Below are 27,013 nucleotides of genomic sequence, written 5' to 3' on the forward strand. Positions count from 1 at the left end.
AAAGCTTAATTGTTAGTGCCTCCCTTTGCAGAAGAGGGCAAGTGGGAAGATTTTTTCCCACCCTTCACGTCGCTCGCATACTTGACGAATAAAGCTCTTCCTGTACCTATTGTTGAGGAGGTCGGTAGTGATCGCTTCTTTTTTCCTTCGCTTCTCTTTCAAGCTGCACTTGACCCCTGTGTAATTTAAGAGCTTTTTGATCACCAATGCCTTATGGGCAGTCGGGTTGTTCAAACTTGGCTGTGGATATCATCAGGTGTGCGTAGGTATTCAGTACACTGAGACAAAATTAACAGAACTAGCCCACAGGTGGGACTTTCTGGCAGTGCTTTTTGAGTGACCTTTATGGCTCCGAGGCACTCTCCCTCGAATATGGAGGGTGAATGCACATAGAGGTAGAGAATAATTGTATGCACTATAGCCAATGGGGAAACATTGCAACACGATGGTCAAATTGGCTATGTGGTACACACTTCTTAGGCAAATGGCACTTAAAGACTGAAGACAAAGGGTTGGCTATGAATTTATTATAATGTAATAATTCTTGGTGTTTCACATGACAGAACCACGGCATGATTATGAGAGACGCCATACTGGAGGGCTCCAGAATTTTTTACTGCCTGCGCTACGTCCGTCTAAATTGAAGCACCTGCAATAATAAAACACTCTTGTGGGCACTAGGATTAAGAGAGCAGGCAGAGGTATGCAGAACCACCTCGTCTCCACATAATTTTATCGTGTACTTCCAAGAAGAGGGTCTGCTAAGGCATCTACTATGCATTTCCCATAAGCTGATCCCCTCTTCGAAAAACGCTGTATCCACCGCCATTTGCAAGTGACACTGCCAAACTCTCAATCCAGCCGTCTTCTTCACAAGGTGGCACATTGTGTCTGTTTTCATTCCTGGATAGCTAAAGCTTGAACATGCTCAGTGCCACAAGCAACTTTTGTATAATTAATCAGCGTTGAATCAGTTGACACCTTCCGGACACCAGTAATCTCGGAGTCATTATGTTTACTATATTACTAATATTAGCGCTGAATTTGTGAAGTGTTAACTAAGTGTAAAGACTAATATTTGTTATCTGGTGATTTCTACTGATATTCAAGAAGAAAACCTGCTACCATATTTTTTTGTGCTGTAGCAATACTGCTGCTGCGGCCGATCTGCCCAATGTAAACTCTGCCGCAAGACAACGGAATCTGATGACGCAAGTTTTGCATGAAATAAATGGCTTACTATGCGTCTTCCGACATACAACACTAACCTTCTTATCGGGATTTGTTTTCTTGAAGAAGTTACCCAGTTTGTTAGGGGCTGAACAAGGGTGTTAGATTTTCCAGCGATTTTTCTTAGATTATGCAAGACTTCATGCTACGACTGCTACAGTTTCTTTCTTAGGGTGGACGAGCTTCTGTTGGTGGAGCCCTGCAAAGTAGTAGGGGCTCATTGTAGCCTTGATGCCTGAAACTAGCGGCTGGGCGCATTGTTTAGATACATTTCGGCAATGTCACTTTGGAGTGGCTCTAGCTGAAACATAGCGACGCATTCTTGGCCTCATATGACCAGCTGCTGTGAATAGCTGTGAAAACCAACTGAAGACGAGCTTCACTGCTATTGACAACTGCGATCGTTGATATGGGCAGCGATGCGTCAACAGAAATGAGTGAAGAAGATTGCACTTGATCTATGGAGAGGGTAAGAAACATGTCATTTTTGTGAAAGCTGCTGCAGGTGCAAGTTGTCATGCACCATCTTAGAACCGGAATGCATAGAGCATGCTCTGTTCTGTGTATTGGCAGTCACCTTTAAAAGATTGCACTCCACCAGATGAAGCATGCTCGAGCTCCTTAACTTTATGCACTCATTGCTGCTTAATTGCTTTAACTTCAAATGGGAGTAATTCTTTGCCAGCATCACAGAATTTCAGTCAAGCTGTGGCATCTTTGCAGTATGATTAATAACACAACAGTGAACTCATGCAGTTACTGTATGTGTGTGAAAACGTAGCATATTTTCTCGGCTTGTCACTGCCATTTCAGGCTCACTCATAAGCTTTTGGGCAAAATTTTGGAGAATGCACTTGGCATTAACAGATTGGTTAGCTGCCTGGGCTCTTAATATGAGGTCATGGTTTTCCAGAAAATTTGTTTATGGCTGGAAAAAACTTGCATTGGTGCATTCATGCACCCGCTAGTCGTCGTTGAGGCCCTGCTGCGGTGGTCCAGTGGCTAAGGTACTCGGCTGCTGACCTGCAGGTCGCGGTATCGAATCCCGGCTATGGCGGCTGCATTTCCGATGGAGGTAGAAATGTTGTAGGCCTGTGTGCTTAGATTTGGGGGCATGTTAAAGAACTCCCGGTGGTCAAAATACCCGGAGCCCTCTACTACGGTGTCTCTCATAATCATATGGTGGTTTTGGGATGTTAAACCCCAGATATCGATCAGTCGTGGTTGATGCCAGCTTTTCCAGTTAAAAATAGATGCACTTGTTAACAAAAACCAAAAAAAGTAAAGATGGCAAGAAAGACTAAAGAAGTGTGACGAACACAACCTTCACAAGGCACAATAATCTTTTGTTGGCTGTGTTTATCTTTATCGTAAAGCTCCGTGGCAAGAAGTTATATTTCTCTTGTGATGCTGATGTGTATTCGCCAGCTTTATAAGCATTTCCTTCTTACTTTGTTTTTAGTGAAGCCATTATCTCAGCTATTTTCTGTGTTGTTTCATATTGTTACAAGACTGGGTGTTGGCCTAGTTGTTACTTGCCTAATGACTTGCTGCCTGTCCTTGTCGTTCAGTGTTGCTTTGCTCTGTATTCATGTGATATTGCAACAAAAATATGTCATTGTTTCATATTTATTGTGTATTTGGTATATTGTAACAATGTTTAACCATACAAATTGCTACAAAATATCTGTTACTGCTGTTTCTAATAATGATAAAACAATTATGTCTGCAGAAGTTGAGTACAACTTTAGAAAGTTAAAAGATCATAAGGCTGTACCATTGTTTAGTGTTCGTGCCTAGTGCTATGTTTTTGACTATGCGGCTTCTTATATTAGTCTAGGGCATGGTTCTATATCAAAGAGTGCTGTGTTACTCTGATAGTGCACTCACCATTTGTGTCCAGGAAGCGTGGGGAACACAGTGATAATGCAGGAAAAGTGTGCTAGGTAAATTACTTTAGTAGCTGTGTGACAGAAATAGTCCCAAAGTACTTGGGTTTTTAAATTGTAGATGAGGATTATTGATATGTAGCGAGAAGGCTTGTGTGTATCTTCCTTTGCAATGATTTTTCCATGTACAACTTTCTAAAGTTGTACATGGGGAAATCAGTAATACGGAAACACGGGCTAGTTGGTTTTGTTGCATACTGAAGTTTTAGCGCACACACACGAAGACAAATACAATAGAGATACAGGGACCAGCACAGACTAACAACTGATTTTTATTCAATAAGGAAAGATAATATATACTTTTTACAGCACCTCATGATCACTGTGCGTGAGCAAAAATGGCATTGTACAAACAAAAAATATATAAGGCCTATACATTCTTTAAAAGATGCATTGTGATATCACATGTTATTCATCAGTTCAAATTCTTTTTCATTCAGTGATATCGAGGGATGACTAACACACATGTCTTTAAGGCTAGAAATATGCCACGCCTCTACAATTTATCTTGTCTGATTGTGGTTAACATATAAAACTTCAGTTTGATTAAGCAAAGGTTTACATGAACCAAAAGAACAAAGTACGCAATGGAACGCTAAATGTGTCTCTGGCCTTCCCTTCAAATTTTTCAAGTGCTCTTTCAATCTCACATTCATGCATCGGCCAGTTTGACCGACATAACAGTGCCCTCAACTGAAGGGAGTCTTATACGCTACATTTCTTTTGCATTCGACCACCTGATGGTCTGAACGCTTGGAGCATGTACTACCGATATCCTTTGGCCTGTTTTCGTACATGTTATTCACTGCCAGACACACTCCCCCTACTTTGTTTTTTGCTGAGAATACTACCTTGACACCATACTTAGCTGCCACTTTAAGTTTATGAAAGAATCCATGCATGTACGGGATTACCGAATTTTTTTTTAGTCTCTTGGCTTCTTTTGTTATTTCGATTATTAAAGAAAATGAAATTCGGAGAGGAGGACGAAAGAAGCCAAGAGACAAAGAAAATTTCGGTAATCCTGTACGGGCATGGATTCTCTCATAAACTTAAACGAATCATTCAGTTATACCAGTGTAGAAGTCTCCTGCCTCACGAATTGTATGCCACACATATTTCTAGAACTTATCTGTTGTGTCTTCAAGTGTTGTTGTGTGGGTGCGCGCACACACATTGACGCTTCAGCTGGCAGCCTGCACCTCATCAGATTGTTGCTGCTACCACGGGTTTATCGTTATCCATCTACCACTAAGCTGCCTATAAATGCGCTCTACACTTCTGAATAAGCATTCTTTCGTTCTGCTGACTACATTGGTATCTTACTGGTCCGGCGCTGCTATGCCCAGGCCATGGCTGTGCTACAGTGGTGACGAGGATGGACCCCACCAATGCAGTGAAAAAAAGACCCTGAACCTGAGGCTATGAAAAACCGAGCAACCAAGGCGATCATGGCTCACTACCTGCTTTCGGAATTTGAAGAAGGCAGAGATAAATGGAGGCCATATCTTATTAAAGTCGAAGCATACTTCGAAGAGAATGCAATTGAGGACTCGACTAAGAAAAAAAGCATGGCTGGTTGCTGCTTTATGCATTAAGCAAGCGCACAATCCAAGTACTAGCAAGGAAGGTAGCTCCACGCAAGCCGAGTGAGTTGACCTATGATGAAGTTGTTGCAGTTTTGAGCGAGCACTACGATCCCAAGCGATATGGAATTGCCGAGAATTACAAATTTTTGAGCCGGTGTCAAGCGGAGGATGAGGCCATTAATAAATTTCTAGTCGACATTCAGCAAATCGCTGATAATTACAATTTCGGCAATGCTTTAAACCGTATGCTACAAGATCGCATAGTATTTGGGGTCCGGTCAAGTGCACTGCTGAAGCAGCTACTTGCGAAGAAAGACTTAACCTTAGAAGAGGCTGAAGCGATGGTCCTTCCAGCTGAAGCTGCAGATATGGGTGTGAAAATTATGAATCAATTGCCCTTGACACCAGTGTTGAAAGTACAAGCAGACCAGCGGGAAACACCGTAAGACGAGCGGTGGGGTGCTGTACAATGAAACCGGTTGCACCTGGTCTAGCACTCGCTGTTACTGCTGTGGAGGATGGGGTCACCTTGCAAGAAAATGCCGAAGCCATGGTGCTCACGAGCGAGGAACAGCAAGGAAAGCACAAACCAACATTCTCACGGGGATGGAAGGATCGACAGACAACGAACACGAAGCAGCATACATGTGGACCTTGGCTTAGCAACGAAAGACCTGTCTAGAGCCACCGATATGCCAACATTCTTTTGGTGTGGTGTGCAGCTTACCATCGAAGTCGATAGTGGGTTTGTGTCATCCCACGTAAACTGTACAAAAAGCACCGCGACCAGTGGCCGAAACTGAGACATCCGGGGTGAAATTATCCTGCTATACAGGACGTCTGCTGGTGCTTGGGGAGCTGGCACTCAGAGTTTCCCGTAAAGGAGCGATGGTGGAGTGCGCACTGACCGTTTTAGACTGTGCGGGATTGAGCCTCTGCGGTCGCGATTTAATCCAGCTGTTGAACTGTGCTGGTGCTCCGGTGGTTCGTGTTGAAGACAGAACCTAGAGAACAACCAGACTAGTTCAGTGTAAACAGCATATTCAACGACTACCACGACGTGTTTTCTGAGAAACTGGGACTTATCACGGGCCCACCATTAAGTCTGCTCCTAAAGGAAGGCGCCGTGCCCAAGTTCTGTAAGTCCAGATCCATTCTATATGCTCTACGTGACCACGTGTCATCGGTTAGTTTCATTGGGCGTGTTATCACCGGTGGCACACTCAGAATTGGCGTTGCCCATAGCCGTAGTGCTTGAGAAGGACTGCCCAGTGAGAATTTGTGGCGATTTCAAAGCCACAGTAAATCCTGCAAGCACCACTGAACAATACCCCTTGCCCATCATTGAGGATGTGTTTGCACAACTGCACGATGACGATTGTTTCAGCACCCTGGCTTCACAGAACATACAATTAAGTGGCACTGGACGATTTTGCAAAGAAAATTTGCATCATTAACACGCCAAAAGGGCTTTTCTGCTATAACCGATTGCCTTTCTGAATAGCCTCTGCACCGGCGATATTCAAAAGAAAAATGCATAAGGTGCTGGATGGTCTTGTGGAGACACAGGCTTATCTGAATGACATGCTCATTTCTGAAAAATCAAATAACAGTGGAAAAAGGCTGAAAAGCGTTTTGGAGCGGTTTCGATAGAGAGGCGTAAAGTTGCAATACGACAAGTGCAAGCTGCGCAGCCCAGCAGTTACCCATCTCGGGCATCGCATCGATCGGGAGGGGCTTCATCCGAGAGAAAAAAACCTCGACGCTATCATGCAAGCTCCAAGCCCCCGTAATGTCAGTGAACTGCGTCCTTTTTGGAAATGATTACGTTTTACGCTAGGTTTGTGCCGAACATGTCTACTTCACTTTTTCCTTTGTATCAGCTGTTGGAAAAGAATGCGCGCTGGCACTGGGAACAGCCTCAAAAGCTCATGTTTGAGTTTGCTAAGCAAAGCCTTAAGGCAGCCAAAGTTCTTGTCCATTTCGACCCTTCGAAGGAACTAAAACTTGTGTGTGACGCGTTTTGATACAGTGTGGGCATTGTCTTGTTTCACACATTTGGTAACGTTCACAGGCCAATCGGGTTTCGCTCGCGAACGTTAAGGCAGGCAGAGCACAGCTATTCGCTGCTCGAGCGAGAGACACTGGCACTCATATTTGACATAACTAAATTTCGTGACTACCTTCTAGGTCGGGAGTTTACCTTAGTGAGAGACCACCAGCCATTGCTCGGCCTGTTGAGGTCAGACAGGCAGACGCCCCCAATGGCCGCTGCTCAGATACAACAGTGGGCTCTTTATCGGGGGGCCTACTGGTACCAACTGCAGTACTCCCCAGGACGACAATCGCTGAACGCAGATGCCCTAAGCCGACTGCCGCTGCAACCTATGGAAACAGAAACTGACGATGATGGTGAGCCACCTGAATACGTACTCTCGCTAAACTAGCTGAGCAATGGCGTCGTGACAACGCATGAGCTAAAGGCTTTCACTGATTCAGATCCTGTCCTGGCAGAAGTCAAACGGTTCATACAACATGGGTGGCCCAGACACACAAACGGGCTGGCAAAAAGGATGTACTGCCATTTTTTTACTGCAAGCTCGAGCTATCTATGGCCCATGACCTTGTTTACTGGGCAATAGGGTCATAATACCAGAAGAAGTCGGACTACTATTGCTGCAACTTCTACCTGAGATTCACCAGGGTTTGCCAGCAATGAAATGTGTCGCGCGCTTTTTGTTTTGGTGCCTAGGCCTAGACAGAAATATTGAAGAAGTGTCTGCTCAGTACCAGAACTATGTTAAAATTTTCCCATGCCAACCGCGGCACCCATTGCCAGTTGGCCTGACACAGGTGAAAGGTGGTCCCACATTCACATTGACTATGCAGGGCCGATCTGCGGTAAAATGATACTCGTCGTAATTGACGCCTACACGAAATGGCTCTAAGCTGTACCTCTGTCGCATGCTTCAACAGAAACTACCATTAATTGTTTGCGTGGCATTTTCAGCAGGTTCGAGATACCTCGCACAATCGTTTCCGAGAATGGATCTCAGTTTTCCAGGCAGGATTTTGAGAAATTTGTGGCAAACAACAATATAGTGCACCTCCGATGTGCTCCATGCCACCCCCAGTCTAATGGTGCAGCTGAAAGGGCAGTGTGAACTATAAAACACGGTCTTCGAAAAATGAGAGGAAAGCTGGAGGAGAGTCTGATGCGGTTGCTGTTTAACTATCGAAGGACGCTGCAAAAGTGCGGTAAATCTCCTGCAGAGCTGCTCTTAGTCAACCAAATATGCTCACGATTGGACACATGCTTCCCTCCCGCACTTACAGAACCAAAAGAAGACAAAGAAGACTGGTTGCCGTTACCTGGCATCGAAGTGTACTCCCGTAACTTTGGCGCGGGGAGCAAATGGATACCTGGCAATGTAAAGGCGACGTCGGGAGCAAGAATGGTGACCGTGGAAACATCGGACGGTGTCGTGCAGCAGCATGTAGATCAGATTCGCCTGCAACAGGACTCTCCGAAGGATCAGGCACCATTTACCACCGGCAAAAGTTGCATCGAGCCAGACCAAGCAAGAGAACGATCGCATCAGGAAGAGGTAAACCCAAATAAAGGCATGTCTGCTCGGCCCATACCGCAAGAGGCTGGTTCTGCACAGCGGGCATCACCAAAGGTCACAACGGGCCCAAGAAATAACAGCGTGCCCAAGAAGCTTCAATATGGGGAAATCCTTGTCCAAGTACTGAAATGCTGGCAAAATCTTTTTATTTGCTTGTGCAAATATATGGTCACCTGTATGTATACACTGTAGGTCAAAGGCTTTTTTTTTTGCAGTTCGCTGACAACGTACTTTTCTAAGGAACCATTCAGTTACCTTGTTGTAAAAGTCTCCTGCCTCATGAAGTGAATGCCACCCAAATTTCTAGAATTTATCAAAAATGAACAGTCACAGGGGTGGATTTTAGGTGTGTTTTTCCTTTGAGCACAGGGAGGGACAGCGAAGGAGAGAGAAGTTAGGTCTATTTGTGTGATGGGCACGTGTGGCGCTCCCACTGGGCAGCAAGTTATCAAACTACGGAGCACTGTGCTGGAACCCTGTTGCATTCTCTCCAAATGCAATTTTCGACTGATTTTGGCTAATAGCATTCCATTAAAAAAAGGCGTCTGCGCAGAGAGCTTCCATGTATGACGCTAGATGTGGGAGATGTTGTGTGGCTCATACACAATGTGTTTACTCCATTCTGACTTCTTCTTCCTCAGCTTCTTCTACCATGGCTTGATGTGTCACACGATTCCCCATTGCCCCGAAAAAGTGCAAAGATAACCTAATGATAAAGGAATAGTGAAGGGGACATGCAAAAACCCAAAACGTTCATGAATATAAAGTCCACTGAGATTTATGACTTCGCCATAATTTTACACAGGCTTTAGCAGTACAGTGATGTCCAGCAATGCTCTGGTGGGTGAGGTCCCACATCACACGACATAAAGTTCTCCGGCTCCTGGATGCTGATGAAAACATAGCTTGAGCTCTCGTGAAAAGCGAGTGAGATTCGGCTACCTTGTATCATCGGCAGATTAAATGTTGAAGACATGGGATCCTGCGTTATCGCTGACATAGGTGATGTGCTTCCAGTTTGCGTGTGTGATTGTCAGGGCAAACGGGACAATGTCCATGTTGTTGCGATGCAGTAATGGTGGCTTCCAATCTTACCGGTTATTTTCTGTGGTTTTCTCTCAATTGGAACAAAGAAAGCCTTTGGGGCTCTCCTTGTTCCATTTGTACAGAATCTGACGAGGTGGACTTTCTTTAGAAAAATGAGCCTGTTTTTTTTTTTTTTTTTTTGCAGATTGATGTGACCAGAAAATAGTGGGTACTCGTTACGCTCTCGCCATTCTTGTCTGGCATTGAAGGTAGTATGCCAGAATTGACAGAAATATGTGCTGAGGCTTTCGAAACGCCATTCTTAATGAATGCTTCTGGTACACTATCGCGCTTCAGAGTTGATGCTTCTGAGCTTCCGTTGTTGATTGCAAGCACACTGCAATAGGTGTGATTTGGTCGGATCTTACTTGGAAAATTCTGTTTGTGCAACTAGGGAGCTGAGCTTTTCTGACGGGAGGCCCAGGGCTTGGCTTCTGAATTCTGCAGCTCTATCTTGACAATAGTGAACATGTGAAATGTAAGGTGAGCATTGGGGGTGACGGAAGAGCCGAGCAATGGAAAACCAGGAGGTGGGTGAAGTGTCTGAGACGGAAAGTAAGGAGTAAGGATTTTGATTCTTCAAGTCGTCATAGTGTGGTTCAGTGTTTTTCTAATGTGTGAGCTCGTCTACAATGAATACGGCGTCCTTATGAGAACAATGGTGAGCGTTAAGAGCACTTGAAAGGCCACGTGACATAAAACCGGGTGGTGGATCATAAGGATCAGTTGAGTGAGCAACCTGTTGTGTCATATGTCAGAGCAACTACTTTAAAAATATTGACTTTTGTGCAGAAGGTAAGCGTGCTTGAAGGTCGGTTTTTTTTCCTAAAGAGGCATGGTGGCCTGTCGGTGAAATGAGGTTCCACTTGTGGCAGAGGTCGATTCATGCTGGGCGTTCGAATGCTTCAAGACTGCTTGAGAAATCGCCAACTGAGTGCAATTATCTGCGGATGGTGGTTTATAAACGTGTCGTCGTCGTAGTCATTGTATTCTTTAAATCGGGTGATTACCTCTTTGATCCTTTTTCATGCCTCGTTATTCTGAAACCATCTCGCGTTCCGTCCACAATGCAGCGGTTGCGGGTCATTCGAAGAAGTCCTCCACGGGCTGATTGTCCGCTGATCCTGTATACTTCGGGATGTCGAGGCCTGTCATAGTGCATAGCCTCCTATATTTTTTCATGCCCGCTGAGTGGGGAGCGGAGCAAGGCCCGTACCTTCTATTTCATGCGCTCGCCACCACACGGCGCTGTCACCCCATATCCACTCCCAGAGCAGACGACGCGACTATGCTGTTGCGCGCGTGCTTTTGGAGAGAAACTTGCGTTCGTATTAGAGATGGAGCTGTAAAATAAATGCGCAGGTTGCATTGGTGTTTCTTCATGATGCACAGGGGTGACAGAAAAAAAAAAGAGCAGTGCGGCGAGATCTTTGCATCCCGCTGTGACCCTGGTGGGAATAAAAATAAAATATGCTAGAATAGTTTTATTCTAGTGGCTTTTAATTATCATGCAGGATACAACAACCCGAAAAAAATTCGAAACAGCAGAGAATGTAGATGCCGCACTTTTCGCGTTTCTTTCCATCCCCACAGTACATTGAAAGCAAGCAACACGAGACATATTGTGAAAACTGGACCTTTTACTTAGGCCCCCAGCTGTGAGATCAAGCTCACAGTTTCAGGGTCTTTCATGAAAGCGGCCTTATTTCGAACAATTTGGCGACGTCATGTTTGTCTGTCGCTTTCAGAGCGAAGTTGGTGAATATTGGGCGGAAGAACTTTGTCAGCAACAGTTTGAGCAAATTCTCCTGGTGCCCTGGCTTCGGACACATCAAAGCTTTGTGCTCGCGGAGGATTTCAGCAGCATTGTTCACAGCCTCCTTTAGAGGGTGATGGATACGCCTTATTGTCGCTAGAAGAACTTCGACGAACTTCTGTAGTGCGTAGAGAACATCTAGAAGTTGTGTGGACGGATAAAGTAGTCCACCGCGGTCGGGGTGTTTAATGAGCGAGTCCGATGGGGTCGAGGTGCTTGGCTTTGTTAAGAGCGCGAAGCACTCCTCACATTCTATGTTTTCTCTTACGGCTCTTGCGAGGTAGCCACCGACCATAGCCAATGCGGCCACATCTACAGTGGGAATTAGAGGCTTATCTCGGTTTAGCCGCTCTATGAGCTCTCTACGTGCATCTGCAGGGAATTCCTCGCTGGTTTGCACCCTTGTGTTTTTCTGTTGCGGCAGCGTTGACAAGCAATTACTCTCTTCTGCTGCCATCATGTTGCTTGTACTCGAAGCCAATGCGACACCGGTCTTGAGGATTTTCTCAATGCCTGGGAGCACGGCACGGACGTCCATTTGATCATTTGATCCTGCTGATTTCCTCACCCAGCCAAAGAACGACTCGAGAGGGTCCGATGACATTTTCCTCATCAAAACGAAGTGAAAAGACATCTCTTCAAGAAGATATCTAATGCACTCAACGTTCGAACGAGTTGTGATCACAAGACCCTCGTAAGTCTCTTTGGTTAGGAAGTTCTTTGCCAGGCACTGACTTTTGAGATCGGCCAGGTAATCGAGGAAGCTTGTTTTCAGCCAGATTAGCCGTTCATTGCCTGCAGATTCAAACTGCTTGCAGTCTGCATTCTTCTGATGTATGTGCTGGGTACAGTTACGTCCATGAGCACGAACCAGCGGTGCACGGTGTCTATAAATTGCACCGTCGCTCCAACACCCGCGAAGCTTGCGTCGCACCTGTGGCTTCTATTCTTGCAAGAGCTTCAGTGCAGCTGTCACGGGAGGAGAAAACACTTGCACTGCTCTCTGCACGTTCATTTTTTCTATATTCGTAGGGAATACGTGCTTTCCCGTAAAAAATCGTACTGGCTTTACAAGGCTGCCTTGCTGCATTTTGTAGAGGCTCTTCAAATGGTTCGATGATATTTCGCCGCCTTTTCCGATGTCACGGGACAAAAACTGTGATCGCACGTTTTTGATCAGGTGGCACTGATCTAATGCAAGAACTTTCGATTGGGTTTTCCAGGGTGGTCAGTGCAATGCTTGAGGCTTCCGTTGCACAGAAGTTGCATAGCCAAGACATTAATCTTGTGGTTGTCTGTGACAATGCGCACGACGATAAATCCTATTTTTTCAACTTCCTTCAGAACGTGTCTCATGAGCATGTGCAGCTCACGGCCTGTGCAGTTTCTCGTGAAAAAGTACGCCACGGTTATTTTGAACGAAACTGAAAGGTCGTTAAGGACAAAACTCAAGAGTGAGTTGGCCAGCACAGGCTCATTTGTTGTTTCTTTGGGGAAGTTCACACCATAGTCCAGCTCACCGATGAAGGCATCTCTTTGCTTGTGATAAAGTAGCCGTTGTTTGACTCGCATTTCGTCTACAATTAAAAAGCATGACCTCGCTTGCAACGAGGGATAAGAAGCGAGTTCTGCAGACAGCCTTTGCTTTACGAGTGCGGTCACGCCAACTTCTCCACGTGATGAGCCCATAAAGCGCTCGAGGCATTTCGTCTACAATTAAAGAGCATGCCCTCGCTTGCAACGAGGGATGAGAAGCGAGTTCTGCAGACAGCCTTTGCTTCACAAGTTCGGTCACGCCAACTTCTCTACGTGATGAGCCTATAAAGCGCTCGAGAGTACTTCGACAGGGAAGCCGAAGAATACCTGTGCTCCTTACGTGTTCGTATGTACGAGTCGAGAGGTTACGCAACACCACAGCGTGACGTACTGTCAGCTCAGACCACGTTGGTTTCTTCTTCACGAAATTCTGAACTTGTTCCACTAATATTGAAGCAGCCAGGTCTTTCTCTTTCGCTTTCTCCACAACTTGCAGTAATGCAGACACATAGGATTCTTCGTTGAGCTTTTGCAGTTCCTGTTTGTACCTGTCGACGGTGTTCTTGAGCCGCTCAATTCGCGCGTTCAAGTCTCGCTCCTTACGTCTCCACTTTCGTTTGTCCATTGCTGAAACAGAGGATAATGACGACACCTACACAGCTCTGTCCACCTGAACGGTCGCAGTAATGCAGCGCTCGCTAGCGCTTTTTTCCAGAGGTAGCAGCAGTTCGCTTGCGGTCCAATCCATCAGTGATAAATCTTGAGAGTCGACGTCGACGGACGGCAAGTTATTGCGAGGAAGTGAAGGAGTCTCCAGTTGGCTCTCAACTGCTCTTCGTTTCCGCAGTGGTATGTTCACTGGCGCAGCTGCCTCGTGTTTTCTCACAGACGCGTCGCTTTCTCTCACTTTTTCGGAGGCTGCAGGTATGGAGGATACTCTTCGAAAATGCTGGGAACAGCGTCTTTCTTGAGTTTGTGAATTTCGCAGCCCTCCTTGAAGTCGGAGGAACCGAAGTGTCGGCTGCATACAGTCGAGTAGCACGACGTTGTATTCGGTGTCCAGTCGTCCCGAGAAATGACCTTTAGCCATTTCGCTCGAAGTTCCAGATCGCTTGGTATCTCGTGGAACGATATGCCCGGCGTCCATTGTTTGCTCGAAGACTCACACACACACACACACACACACACACACACACACACACACACACACACACACACACACACACACACACACACACACACACACACACACACACACACACACACACACACACACACACACACACACACACACACACACACACACACACACACACACACACACACACACACACACACACACACACACACACACACACACACACACACACACACACACACACACACACACACACACACACACACACACACACACACACACACACACACACACACACACACACACACACACACACACACACACACACACACACACACACACACACACACACACTATGACGTCTGGGTTGAGGCAGCTTTTATTTAGCCAAAGGCTCAGCAGCGAACAGGCAGTGTGAGACTGAGCGCGCACACACCTGATGATTGTGAAGATGAGGACAGGGACCCAGACGGATGATGATGATTATGATAATGCATGTATGAGAATATGAGAATAAGCGCATAAGGAATGCCCACACTAATTTTCCCCACATACAAGTGGCCAACCTGTCCGTAGCAAGTCAATGTGGCAGAGAACGTGGCCTGAAGGGTTTCGTGCGAGACACATGCACGATCTCCGTAATGTGGGGACGGTGGTCTGTTGGGACGACAATTGGGGTCGTCCCAACAGACTGCCCAACGTCCCAACAGACTGCAGCAAACGGGCGAAGTCTGCTCGATAACTATGTAAGGCCCAATGAAGTGTGGCTGAAACTTGTCGCACAGACCAGGTATACGAATAGGTGTGAACAGAAGCACCTTGTCACCAGGTCGGAAGATTACAAGGCAATGGGATGCGTCATAAATGACTTTTCGATCTTGCTGTCGCGCTTCCGTTGTAGCCCGATCTTGCTATCGCGACATCCGGCTAGTCTTGAAATGTATTCCTTGCTGGAAGACGGAGACAAGTTGACGTCACTGTTGAAAAAGGAAACGTCGAGGAAGAAAGTAGGGGAATGTCCATAAACGAGGTAGAACGGCGAATAACCGGTGGTGCGATGAACGGCAGTGTTGTAAGCAAAGGTGAGGAATGTTAGGACAGTATCCCAGTTTTTGTGATCTGGACTGATGAAGACGGCTATCATATCAGCAAGAGTACGGGGAAACCTCTCAGTGAGATCGTTGGTCTGAGGGTGGTAGCTTGAAGCTGTCTTGTGTGTTATTTCAGAGGCACGCAATACTTCATTTAGCACTTCTGACAGGAGCACCCTTCTAGGGTCACTCAACAATACACAAGGGGCTCCTTGGTGCAGAATGATGGCGTGCAGAACGAAGTCGGCAACTTCTGAAGCAGAGGCAGTAGATACAGACGTCTCGCAGTAGCGTGTCAAGTGGTCTACGGCGGTTGCTATCCATCCTTTGCCAGTAGATGTGACAGGAAGAGGGCTGTAAAGGTCGATACCTACAACCTGAAATGGTGTTCTGGGGTACGGAATTGGCTGTAGAGGCCCGGCTGGTGGAGTAGTCGGGATTTTATGACGCTGGCATGGGACACAGGAACCGACGTAGCGCGCGGTGCTACTAGAAATACCGAGCCAGTAGAAGCGACTACGAATGCGATCCTGAGTTTTTTTAATACCAAGATGTCCGGCAGTCAAGTCATCGTGGTTGGCTTTAAGCACGTCAAGTCGAAGAGAGTGTGGCTCCGCCGCGGTGGTCTAGTGGCTAAGGTACTCGGCTGCTGGCCCGCAGGTCGCGGGATCGAATCCCGGCTGCGGCGGCTGCATTTCTGATGGAGGCGGAAATGTTGTAGGCCCGTGTGCTCAGATTTGGGTGCACGTTAAAGAACCCCAGGTGGTCAAAATTTCCGGAGCCCTTCACTACGGCGTCTCTCATAATCATATGGTGATTTTGGGACGTTAAACCCCACATATCAATCAATCAATTGAAGAGAGTGTGGTAACACGGGAACCCAGTGTCGGCCATCAGGGTGGTAGATGTGACGGTACAGAACTCCACTCTCCTGCTTAAATCACAAGAGTGGACCGCGATGCCGCGCGTTAGGTGGATGAGAAGTTCCTGAGAGCTGGTCCATACTACGCCTACAGTACGGATCAGACAACTGGCAGGAGTGAAGTGTGCGCTTGTCGTCCGATAATAGCTGGTCTATTGAGGGGAGCGAGGGCGCTGCAGTAGATGTGATGGCCTAACTTTGATTGATGCTGAGCTAGCTATTTGAAAGCGGGCAGCGCGAAAGGGCGTCGGCGTCTTGGTGTTTTCTACCTGACTTGTTGAAGTCATACTCCTGTAAACGTAGAATCCACCGACCCAAGAGTCCAGACAAGTTCTTCAACGTGGAAAGCCAGCATAGGGGGTGGTGGTCCGTAACGATTGTGAAATGACGGCCGTGGAGATAATAATAAAACTTTTGCACTACCCAGACCACAGCCAAGCGGTATAGCTCTTCTGAGTCGCGGTCAATGCTCTACTGGCATATGCAACTATTCTCTCTTGTGAAGAGGTGTCGCGTTGGAGCAGAACGGCACCTATACCGCAGCCGCTAGCGTTCGTATGTAGGATGGTCGGTGCGGCCTCATCAAAGTGGCGGAGTACAGGTTCGGATGTGAGGGCACACTTGAACAGGTCGAATGCCGTTTGACATTCTTCCGACCACAGAAAGGCCACGTCGGAAGCAAGAAGCTGGTGCAGTGGAGCTGCTATTGATGCGAAGTTTTGTATAAAAGGGTGAAAATATGATGCGAGAGCAAGAAAACTTTGCAGCTCTTTCGGCCTTTTGGGGCGCGGAAAGCGAAGCACCGCAGCAATTTTGTCCGGATCCGGCCGAATTCCGTCTTAGCTCACGACGTGGCCCAAAACCTTGATAGCTTTTGTGGCCAAACGGCATTTCTTCGTGTTGAGTTGGAGACCAGTGGTGGCAAGGCACGTCAGAACGTCATCCAAACGTTGCAGGTGCTGAGGAAACGTTGACGAAAAAATGACGATGTCGTCCAAGTAGCAGAGACAGGTCTTCCATTTAAGGCCGCGCAGCACGGTATCGATCATGCGCTCAAGCCCCGCCGCGGTGGTCTAATGGCTAAGGTACTCGGCTGCTGACCCGCAGGTCGCGGGTTCGAATCTCGGCTGCGGCGGCTGCATTTCCGATGGAGGCAGAAATGTTGTAGGCCCGTGTGCTCAGATTTGGGTGCACGTTGAAGAACCCCAGGTGGTCGAAATTTCCGGAGCCCTCCACTACGACGTCTTTCATAACCATATGGTGGTTTTTGGATGTTAAACACCACAAATCAATCGATCATGCGCTCAAATGTCGTGGGCACGTTGCACTACCCGAAAGGCATAATGTTGAATTCGTATAGCCCGTCGGGGGTTGTGAATGCTGTTCTCTCTTTATCCTCTTCGTGCATAGGGATTTGCCAGTATCCGGAACGCAGGTCGAGGCTGGAAAAGTATTTCGTGCCTTGTAGAGAATCAAGGGCGTCGTCAATGCGAAGCATTGGGTACAGATTCTTGCGAGTGACCTTGTTGAGCGCCCTGTAATCGACGCAAAAGCGCACGGAGCCATTCTTCTTGCGAACAAGAACCACAGGCGACGACCAAGGGCTAGATGAAGGGCGAATTACCTCTTGTTTGAGTATGTAAGCTATGTTTTTTTCGATGATTTTTCTCTCAGCAGGAGACACGCAATAGGGCCGGCGGCATACAGCAGATGTTCCGACTGTGTGGATTCGATGCATTATAGTAGTAGTACAGCCCAACGTCAAGGAGTAAACATCGAAGGAACTTGCGTGTTTCTTTAACAAAGCAAGTAGCTGTTGCGTCTGTGAAGGTGTCAAGTTGTCGCTAATGGCTGCAGTAAAGGCGGTAGAAGAAGCAGGCTCACTCCTAGGGCTGTCGTTGGAGGAGACTGCATGAAGTGGCACGACGCACGCAGGCTTGGGATTTGTCACGCAGGCCACCGTGGTGCTCTGGGAAAGTAGAATTTTTTCTGATGTATTCACAGCGGTGACAAGTGCGGAATCATTGAGAAACCGAACTACACCGAAAGCGAGAATGATGCCTTTACCGACGCAACTAAATGATGGTGAGACCAAGACATCGCCATGGTCGATGTCCTTGGAGGTAATAGTTACAATTCGCTCTTGACCTGGTGGTAATTCGGTATCTTTCGCAGCTGTCAAACGAAGTGGCCTCTGGGGGTCGTCGAGCGTGCAGTCGGTGTCGGTGAGGTGGACGGCGCGTTGGCCACAGCAAATAGCCGCAGAGGCAGAAGAAAGAAAATCCCACCCTAAAATTAATTGGTAAGAGCAGTCAGTCAGGGCGGCAAACTGAATGTGGTGTCAGATACCATCAATGAAAACGCGGGCTGTACAGAAAGCGGAAGGGCGAATGGTATACCCCTGGGCAGCAACCAACGTGGGTCTATCATAAGGGGTCATCACGTTTTTGGACGTTGGCCTAAATCAACGCGCATAACAGAAAATGCCGCACCCCTGTCTACCAGAGCATCCACATACACTCCTTCCACTACCACCGAAATCATGTTGCACGGGCCTGTTGGAGGAATATTAGTCCTGATTCGGAATGCAGTTTTTCCCCCAGAAACTGCATCACTTAGTTCTCCGAATGACTGGCAGTGACGAATGAGGCAGGCCGAAGTGGGGAGGAGGAGTGGCAAAAGGGTGATGGTGAACGGCGTCTGGAGTTCCGGCTGTTCCGAGGTGCACTCGATACGGGCGGAGAGGGAGACCGGCGTGTAGGTGATAAATGACGTTGACATTGATAGTAAAAAGTATCTCGTTCACGCATGTTGTAATCGTGGCGCTCGTTTTGCTGGCGTTTGCGGCAGGAACGAGAAATGTGGCCGCAATACCCACAGTAATAGCAAACTGGGCGAGATGATTGCGAGGGGGAAGGGTAGAAACCATGCGGAGTACCTGAAGAGAGTGCTCTCAGGTGTGCAGAGAAAGGGTCAGGAGGGATCAAATGAAAGTTGAGGGGAGCAGTGGCAGCGACGGACCCATACGATGGCAGTGGCAACATAGTGTTTACCTCGCTCGGAGGCATAGCAGGACCTGCACGTAGGTTTGTATGGGCCGAGACGAGGGTGATTGGATGTGAGTTGGAGAGTTGAGAGATGTCAGTTCCTCTCTGATAATGTCGCATAATGTCGCTCCAGTCGACTGTGAAGAACATGGTGAAGGTTTGAAACCCATGTTCTGCAACTTTTCACGTATTATGTCTTTTATCAGATTACGGAGAGGTCTGTTAGATTGTTCGCCTATAGTCTGGTTGTAGACGAACCGAGTCCAGAGTATCGAGACGCTGGCATGTCGTGACGACGTCGGCTATGGTAGCCGGGTTCTGAGCTACTAGGGTATTGAAGGCAACAGGGCCTATACCCTTCAAAATGTGGCGTACTTTGTCGGACTCCAGCATAGATGAATTGGCCCGACGGCAGAGCGCAAGAACGTTCCCGATGTACGACGTGTACGACTCACCAGAATGTTGTTGGCGAGTGTCGAGGGTTCTCTTCGTGACTGCGGACCCAATGGCTGGTGTGCCGAAAACGTGACGGAGCTGCTGCTGGAAGGTCGCCCAGTCGGGTATGTCGATGATGTGGTTAAAGTACCATGTCTTCGTCACACTGGTCAAGTAGAAAGAGACTGAACGGAGCTTGGCGCTATCAACCCAGCAATTACCAACACTCGCGCAGCTGTACTCATCGAGCCAGTCTTCCACTTCTTCATCGTGACGACCGGTGAAGAGAGGGGGGGATCATGTTGGTGGCTGTGTACGTAAACAGGAGGCACGGCTTAAGACGGCGGGGGAGAGATGGCAGCAGTGATGGCAGCAGCGCCGGCAGGCTCATTCTGTGACATGCTGCCAGACAAGGGGGCGATTGGCGGCCTGAACGCAGCTCCAGAGAGTTGAGCGAGGTGGGAGAAGACCGAAAACCGAAAATCCACCTCCACCACGTATGACGTCTGGGTTGAGACAGCTTTTATTCAGGCAAGGCCTCAGCAGCGAACGAGCAGTCTGAGACTGAGGGCGCACACACCCGATGATGCTTGTGAAGATGAGGACACCCCGCAGGGGCGCCTGCGCAAGTAGGCGTTTGTTGTGTAGCGACACCACGGACCCGAGCTAACGAGGGAGTTTCGGCTCCCTCCCACGCCTAGCTGTGCGTGGCTTTGCCGTGTCCGGGGAAAAGGGGATCCTGGGGGTTGAGCCAATGCTGGGTGATTGGACCTTTAAGGCCCCCCGGCAGAGGCAACACACCTCTTTGGCCCCGGCTTCACGTAGACGGCACCCCTGGGCTGACCCACCCAGGGGAAATCGGCAGTCGCCTTTTCCTATCTCTCTCTTCCTACATCTTAGTCTTTTCCCGTCTTTAAATCTATCCTGTCTTCTTCTCTCTTCCATTTACTTCCGATTTTTCCTGGCGGCAAGGGTTAACCTTGTGTAATTACTCAACCTGGAGTAGTTATATTTGGTTATAGTGGCAATGTACGGCTGGCATCTGCAGCCTTATGCTATTAAGTGCTTCAGCGTCCCCTGGTTGGACTCCATGGTGGGTGGTCGCCATTGCTGCCGAAAAAAAAAGTACACTACTATGGGAACACCTGCATTTACCCGTCTACTAGATCGTCCTCCACCTAAGAGGGGACGCACCGATGACATCTCAATTTTCAGCCAACCCAGACAATGTTTTCCCAAATTCCATGTTGTGCACAGTGAAAACCCAACAAAACAAGCCAGAGCCATATCTCCATTTCTTGTTGCTAAATCTCTGACTGAGGTCTTTGGCCCAGGATACAAGGTTACAAAAATGGCTAGCGGAGACCTTCTCCTTGAGCTGCCTGAAAAACACCACTATGAAAAAATTGGCAGTCTCGTAGCATTTGGTAATATCCCAGTTTCTGTTTCACCTCATAGATCAATGAACACCTCACACGGAGTTGTTTCAGAAGCAGACCTTCTTGAAATGTCTGAACAGGAACTGCTTGAAGGGTGGAAAGAGCAAAATGTCACAGATGTGAAACGAATCGTCATCAGACGAGAAAACAAAGAAATACCTACCAAACATTTAATACTCACCTTCGCATCTAGCACACTGCCTTCATCTGTAGACACAGGCTACATCAAACTCTGTGTCCGTCCCTACATTCCCAATCCAAGATGGTGTTTCAAATGTCAACGATTTGGTCATGGCTCGCAGAACTGCCGGGGTAAGGAAACTTGTGCAAGATGTGGTAGCCACGGCCACCCTTCTGATAACTGTGTTACTACGCCTCACTGCGTGAATTGTGACGGGGAACACGCCGCGTATTTGCGTTCGTGTCCTAACTGGAAGAAAGAAAAAGAAATAATCACTCTTAAAGTCAAAGAAAACATCGCATTCAAAGAAGCAAGACGAAGAGTGTCGCCATTTTACGGCGCAACATATGCTGATGCGGCGCGTCAGGGGGCACCACCGCACCAGCCCTCGCCACTCCTTCGGCCCGCGCATACCGAGCCGGTGGTTGTGGCACCTGCCCCCAAGGCGGCTGTAGCCCAGGCTACACCGCCTACTCCCAAACAGAGACCGGAGACTCCAGAGTCATCGGGTCTCAAGGCCTCCCCTCACCAGGCGAGGCCCGTAATCCGAACTAACAGCCCGCACGTGCGGGCATCCAGTGCCTCCGAGGAGGCAATGGATACGTCGGCACCCTTGGTGCCGAAAGAGCGGCGTGGCTCCTTGGAGCGCGCCAAGAAAACAAAAAAGCAAATAACAGGGCCTGGTGGTGGCCCTGTTAAGTGAACTCAAACTCCCCCGTCTAAACAGCCACTCGCTTTTCGTACACACAGCATTATTTTACATTCACCATGAACACTCAAATTATACAATGAAACGTCAGGGGCCTTCTCAGAAACCTTGACGACATCCAAGAACTCTTACACGAACACTCACCAAAAAGTGCTGTGTGTACAAGAAACACACCTTAATTCAAAACACACAAATTTTCTTCATAAACACGTTATTTTTCGAAAGGACCGTGATGATGCCATGACATCATCCGGAGGTGTTGCCATCATAGTGAAACAAGGAACTGCATGCACACACTTACAAATACAAACATCCCTTGAGGCAGTGGCTGTTCGAGCGCTTCTTTTTGATAAACTGATCACAATCTGCACTATTTACATTCCTCCTAGCTATCAGCTGCAAAAACGTGATTTACACTCCTTAATTGATCAACTTCCGGAACCTTATGTTCTCCTTGGAGACTTTAATGCGCATAGCAGGCCAAGGGGTGACTCTCGGTATGACGCGCGAGGTCGACTGATTGAACAGTTTCTTCTCTCGTCGAGCGCGTGTCTCCTAAATCGAAAAGAACCAACTTATTATAATCTCGCCAATAACACCTATTCCTCCATAGACCTAAGCATAGTATCTCCATCTCTTGTGTCTCTACTCCAGTGGAAAGTCGTCAGTAATCTGTACGGAAGTGACCACTTCCCCGTAGTTTTGAGCACAAATACAGTAACTGAGTCTCCACCACGTGTTCCCAAGTGGCTCATAAACAGAGCCGACTGGGAACAGTTTTATACCATCGCTCGTCTAGGTTGGAATGACATATGTACTTTGAACATTGATGTTGCTGTCAACTTTCTCACAGCGTTTTTAATTGATGCTGCAACAAAATGCATCCCACAAACAAATGGACACCCTGGAAAACGGCGTGTGCCATGGTGGAACTCTGAATGCCGAAACGCGCGCAAACAGCAAAACAGAGCTTGGAGGCTGCTTCGGAACTCACCGACAGCCGAAAATCTTGACACCTTCAAGAAAATAAAGTCTCAAGCTAGGAGAACGCGTCGGCAGGCCAGAAGAGAAAGCTGGCAGAAGTTTTTGTCAGGGATCAATTCTTACACACAAGAGGCCAAAGTCTGGAACATGGTCGGTAGGATAGCAGGGAAACAAGTACACACACTTCCACTCGTAAACACTCAAGGTGATACCTTGGAAGATCAGGCAAACTTCCTCGGGGCACATTTTGAACGGGTATCCAGCTCGTCCCACTATACTGACACTTTCCAAAAATACAGAACAAGATTAGAAAAGCAGAAACTCGAACACAAATCCACTAGATACGAGACATATAACCAAGCTTTCAGTCTAGCGGAGCTCCGAACATCTCTTAACTCCTGCAGTACTTCTGCCCCAGGTTCTGACCGTGTGATGTATGAAATGTTAAAAAACCTACCAAACGAAACGCGAAAAACCTTACTTTGTTTGTACAATGCTATTTGGTCTTCTGGCACTATTCCTACCTCCTGGAAAGAGGCTATTGTTATTCCCATTTTGAAAGAGGGCAAGGACCCTTCTTTACCCTCGAGTCATAGGCCTATAGCACTTACAAGCTGCTTGTGCAAAGTCTTCGAAAAAATGATAAACTGCCGACTTGTACATTTTCTTGAAACGAATAATTTGCTCGACCCATTTCAGTGCGGGTTCCGAGAAAGTAGATCCACCACAGACCACCTTGTTCGTATCGAGGCACAGATCAGAGACGCGTTCGTCCATAAACAATATTTTCTCTCTGTGTTCCTCGATATCGAAAAGGCTTATGATACTACATGGCGTTACGGAATTCTAAGAGACCTGTCCCGCCTTGGTGTGCGTGGAAGAATGTTTCATATAATCGAAAGTTACCTGTCAAACCGGACATTCCGTGTCCGTCTGGGCAGTGTGCTCTCCCAAACATTTGTCCAGGAAACAGGCGTGCCACAAGGTGGTGTGCTTAGTTGCACACTTTTTATTATTAAAATGAATTCTTTGCACTTGTCCATTCCTCGCAATATGTTCTATTGTACATATGTCGACGACGTTCAGCTTGGCTTCAAGTCATGCAACTTGGCCATGTGTGAGCGGCAGGTTCAGCTGGGTTTAAATAAGATCTCCAAATGGGCAGATGAAAACAGATTTCGACTTAACCCACAAAAAAGCACGTGTGTCTTGTTCTCTCGAAGGAGAGGCATGCACTCGGAACCCGACATTCAACTGAACGGGCAACAACTGTCCGTCAAAGCCGAGCATAAATTCTTAGGCTTAATCTTGGACAACAAGTTGACCTTCGTACCCCACATAAAGTATTTAAAAACAAAATGTTTAAAAGCCATGAATGTTATAAAAGTGTTGTCACGTGCTACGTGGAGTAGTGACAGGAAATGCCTCATGAACCTGTATAGAAGCCTTATTCGCACCCGCTTAGATTATGGGGCCATTATTTATCAGTCAGCGACTCAAAGTGCTTTGAAGATGCTGGATCCCGTGCACCATTCGGGCATCCGCCTTTCTACGGGTGCTTTTCGCACCAGCCCTGTAGAAAGCCTTTACGTTGAGTCAAATGAGTGGTCGCTTCATCTGCAAAGAACCTACATGTCCTTTGTATATTTCCTTAAGGTGAAAGCAGACAAGAGGCACCCCTCATACTCTACTATTAATGACTTGTCGAGCTCCATTCTTTTTCAAAACAGGCCTTCAATGAGGCAGCCCTTCTCAGTTCGCCTGAAGGGTCTAGCTGAGGACACTGGAGTGTCACTCGAACACAGTTTAATGGCTCCTGTAGCATACCCGCCACCGTGGCAGTGGCAGACTATAGATTGCGATGTGTCTTTTTTAGAAGTTACTAAACATGCGCCTATTGCCCATATTCGAACATACTTCTTGGAACTTCAACACAAATACACACGTCCTGAGTTTTTTACAGATGCCTCTAAGTCTAACTCCTCTGTGTCCTACGCTGCTGTTGGCCCTTCCTTTTCGGATGCTGGCCCTCTACATCCAGGCACAAGTATCTTCACAGCGGAAGCTTACGCGATACTTGTGGCAGCTAAACACATCAAACAATCACAAATACAAAAAGCAGTAATTTATACAGACTCCCTCAGTGTGGTAACAGCTCTGCACAGTCTTAAAAAACAAAAAAACCCTGTCCTCGTTTCACTTTACTCCATTTTATGCACCCTCTACACACTCAACAGACATGTTGTTGTGTGCTGGGTGCCAGGGCACCGTGAGATTCAAGGCAACGTGATGGCGGATCAGCTTGCTGCATCCGCCCACGAAAGCACCGCCATTACACCGACATCAATCCCGGCCCTTGATCTTAAGCCGTCTCTCAAACGAAAACTCAGGGACTACTGGCAGAGCAAGTGGGATACACACACACAAAACAAACTACACGTTATCAAGCCACACCTTGGCCATTGGCCACCAGTATCAAAATCACGTCTAACAGAGGTAACACTAACAAGACTCAGGATAGGACACATATACACGACACACACACATCTTTTGTCCGGTGGTGATCCACCATTGTGTGATAAATGTGGTGAGGCATTAACAGTTCTTCACGTTTTAATTCAATGTAAACATTTAGACACTCTCAGAAGACAACACTTCCCACTATCCTACCGACAACATATACCTTTACACCCTGCAATGTTCGTCGGTAGGGAACCGCTTTTTAGTCACAAATCATTATTAGCGTTTTTAAAGGAAATTCATAATTTTCATATCATATACCCGGGCATACCATAGCACGACCTCTCTAGAGAGGTTTTTGCTGCGGTGGCTACACAGGAAAGCACTTGCCTCACGGCCCTTGGACGCAAGGGTATGAACGAGTGAGGCACTTGTGCTAATGCCATACATATCCACCATCGTCTTATTATCACCAACTTTTGTCATCATTCACGCCACACACATCTTTCACGGCATGGTCATCATTTTATTACTTGTATGTTCTTACCCGTCTTATCGCGAGGAATTTTATGGCCCTTATACAGCCGCTTATCACAATCATTGTCCATATTTTTAGTAAGATGAAATGGCGCTCTTTGGCCAACAAATGGCCCTTGCGCCAAAAAACACCATATATCATCATCATCATCATCATCAAGATGAGGACAGGGACCCAGACGGATGATGATGATTATGATAATGCATATATGAGAAGAAGAGCATAATGAATGCCCACAATATATATATATATATTTCTTGAAAGTCTTCCTGGATTTGGGTCGAGTTATAAGTCACCAGATGAAGCGAACGAGCAAACGAAAAACGATGCTTTATTGCCAACGTTACGGCCGGGGACCGGCCTTCGTCAGGGCATACGTGCATATTACACTAACACACACTTCTTAAGGACATAGCATGGGGGCCCCCAATTGTGAATAATCACTCTTAGCAATATTGACATACATGTTAACAAAAAGATATTCAGACATACGCAGCATTTTGTTGATAGCGGCGCAGCAGTGCGCTATACAGAATATGGTAGGGCAAGGTGACTTGAAAACATAAATACAAATAATATGACGGACACTTGTGATATCGCAACATTTGTCAATGAATAGAAACAATAAAAGAAGGCAATGCCATGTTAAGTTACGTTCGTTGTCAATGAAATATACATGAGCATAATATCACCATTGATGTTACAATGTGGTAACAAAGTGTGCATGCGTTCTGGTCAACTAACTAATGTGTCACCAATGACACCGCAACGTAATCATGACAGTGAATAAACGTGTTTGTGGGCTACAGTGGTTGATTTATCTGTTTTGCCGGTAAAAACGTAAGCCTCTCTGGGTTCTCGTTTATTCCAGACGCTATGGCATTAAATTTATGAATAAGAAAAGATTCACGAACTTCCATTTCGTAGTGCGATTTAAAACCAGATTCGAGTATTGTGGCAGTTATGTTGTCGAAAGAGTGGCCTGGGGTAGCGAGGTGTTTGGACAGGGGAAGGCTAGGCAGGCACAAGACGTGTGACCTGTGATTATTGAAGCGCAACCGGATAGCTGTCTCCGTTTGACCAATATAATGGAGGTCACACAATGAGCATTGAAGCAAGTAGATTGCATTGTTCGTGTCGCAGTCGAAATCGCCTTTTATCCAGAGAATGAAGTTTGACGCAGAGCTCTTAACAATACGCGACGTGGTCATGTGGGGGCACACCTTGCAGCGTG

General features: G+C 47.1%; 1 protein-coding gene across 8 annotated transcripts in view; it reads left to right on the plus strand.

Moving 5' to 3' along the window:
- LOC119162964 (uncharacterized) overlaps window positions 1-27,013 on the plus strand; it is a 205,769-nt gene that overhangs the window by 61,877 nt on the left and 116,879 nt on the right. The gene's annotated exons all lie outside the window — the stretch shown is intronic.

Source organism: Rhipicephalus microplus, unplaced genomic scaffold (assembly GCF_043290135.1).
Source record: "Rhipicephalus microplus isolate Deutch F79 unplaced genomic scaffold, USDA_Rmic scaffold_13, whole genome shotgun sequence".
In the NCBI taxonomy this organism is placed as follows: Eukaryota; Metazoa; Arthropoda; class Arachnida; order Ixodida; family Ixodidae; genus Rhipicephalus; species Rhipicephalus microplus.